This window comes from Octodon degus, unplaced genomic scaffold, assembly GCF_000260255.1.
Source record: "Octodon degus isolate 3935 unplaced genomic scaffold, OctDeg1.0 scaffold00013, whole genome shotgun sequence".
Lineage (NCBI taxonomy): Eukaryota > Metazoa > Chordata > Mammalia > Rodentia > Octodontidae > Octodon > Octodon degus.
In genome coordinates, this window is record NW_004524589.1 from 10,082,110 (window position 1) to 10,084,633 (window position 2,524).

Genomic DNA, 2,524 nt, shown 5'->3' on the forward strand with positions numbered 1-2,524 from the left:
CCTAAGGGGCCGTAGGAGTCGGAGGGAAGGATGAGGCTCACTTGTGCTTAGCGAGGTCAGAAGACGCCTTGGGGCGCGCAGGAATGTCGCCGCGTGATCACCCCGTGCCTGTTTTCTGGCCGCTGTTGCCCAGGGCAGCGCACGCTCTGGAGTTTTCCTTTTAAGCTCTGCGAAGTGACCTTTCCGAGTGACCTGAACGCTGTTGACTCTAAGACTGAAAGAACAGAAAATGCCTAAAAAAAAGACTGGTGCCCGGAAGAAGGCTGAGAACCGAGGGGAACGCGAAAAGCAGCTGAGGGCGTCAAGGAGCACGGTAGACCTAGCCACGCACCCGTGCAATGCTTCAATGGAATGTGACAAGTGTCAGAGACGGCAGAAGAATAGAGCATTTTGTTACTTTTGTAATGCTGTTCAGAAGTTACCAATCTGCGCACAGTGTGGAAAGACCAAGTGCATGATGAAGTCTTCAGATTGTGTCATAAAGCACGCTGGTGTGTACAGTACCGGCCTTGCAATGGTGGGGGCAATATGTGACTTCTGTGAGGCATGGGTCTGCCACGGTAGGAAGTGCCTCAGCACCCATGCCTGTGCCTGCCCTCTTACGGATGCGGAGTGTGCCGAGTGTGAGCGAGGTGTGTGGGACCATGGAGGCAGAATATTCAGTTGTTCTTTTTGCCATAACTTTCTCTGTGAAGACGATCAATTTGAGCATCAAGCCAGTTGCCAAGTTTTGGAGGCCGAAACTTTTAAATGTGTTTCATGTAATCGGCTTGGTCAGCATTCGTGTCTTCGTTGTAAGGCTTGTTTCTGTGATGAACATACAAGAAGCAAGGTATTTAAGCAGGAAAAAGGAAAGCAGCCTCCTTGCCCTAACTGTGGACATGAAACTCAGGAGACGAAGGACCTCAGCTTGTCAACACGCTCCCTGAAATTTGGCAGGCAGGCTGGGACTGAAGAGGGGGACGGAGCTTCTGGATACGATGCTTATTGGAAGAACCTGTCAGCTGACAAGTACAGGGACGCTGGCTGCCAGGAGGAGGAGGAGGATGAGGAGGATGATGAAGAGGAAGAAGAGGATGGTGCAAAGGATTCAGACGCTGAGTCCTCAGACTTGTTTACTAATTTGAATTTAGGAAGGACCTATGCCAGTGGCTATGCCCATTTTGAGGAGCAGGAGAACTAGAAGAGCTGCCTGCCTGTTGTTGGTGGCCGCTGGCGAGAGCAACAGGAAATGCGTCTTCATGAATCATGTGTGGGCTATCAGAAGCGCCCTCAGCTAGGCCTCGTGTCAAAGACTAGTCACAGGAGGTCCAGGAGTAGGGCAGAGCGTTTTTAAAGGCTTTTAGCATAAGAAAATACACTTCAAATGTAAGACTTTATTGGTCTGAACAAATATATTGTGGATTGAAGTATAACTGATTGCAGTAATTTGGTAGGTTTTGACAGTTAGGTACATATGTATAGAACAAAGGGATAGATTGGTAATATATTTATTTGAAATTACCAATTTTATCAAAAAGCATTGCTTAGAGATTCATTGTTTGATTTTATAAAATGTAATGGATAAAATGGTTTGTTGTCTCTTCACAGAATGAAAGTTGTATGTTGTTGTACCCTAAATTCATTACATATTGCTGGTAAGCAGCCATTCATGTTTGTAACAGCTGACACATTCATTTCTTTGTAATGAATGTCCTGAACAGAACTTATTTTTAATGCTTAAATGTATTGACAAAGGTGACCAACTAGCTTGTTTTCAGAGACACAGTAACAAATAATATTAATTTCTTTTTGAATAAATCTAGTACTATTTCATTAAAAAAAAAAAGAAAATCTCTGTCAAGACAAAGCATAGGTGTTTTTCTTTAATTTCATTTACTGTATTGCTTTTATTATAACCCCAGCCAGAGAAAAACAATCAAATAAATTAAATCAATAAATAACATTTATCAGTTTGTATACAAATTTGTGATGGGAAGCAGCATGAGATTACTCCTAAGTAATCCAGCAAGTCAAAAATTTATCAGCACTTGTCACTTATAGCAGTGAGTCATTATTGCAATGGGACATAAACAATAATAGGGTATAAAGTGCACCGTTCTGACTAAGATTTTATGGCTTAGTCTCTTACATTGACACTGAACATAATTCCCAGGCTTCAGCAATAATTTTCTCCTCAGCTATTTGTTCAATTGTAATGCAACTTGAGGAACCATTCTCCAGAGCAGTTCTGGCTATTGTTTCTGATTTATGTTCTTCAGACCTTACATGGTCATCTACGCCACAGTAGTTCTAGGATCTTATGTTGAACTCATCAGAAATTATGGCGACTTACTTGAAAGAGAGAATCCTACTATCCTAAGGCTAATAGTGGATATTCTGTATTTATGTGTTAATAAATATTTTCAACTACATATTAAAATTCAATACAATATACAAAAACCATACAGAAATATAAGACAAATTTGACAGCAACTTCACAATAATACAAGCAGGATAGGCACAATAATATTATATTTGTTTC

General features: G+C 41.5%; 1 pseudogene; it reads left to right on the forward strand.

Annotated features, from left to right (window-relative positions):
- The first annotated feature begins 229 nt into the window (after positions 1–229).
- LOC101575895 lies at positions 230–1,810 on the forward strand (annotated as a pseudogene).
- Positions 1,811–2,524: the final 714 nt, after the last annotated feature.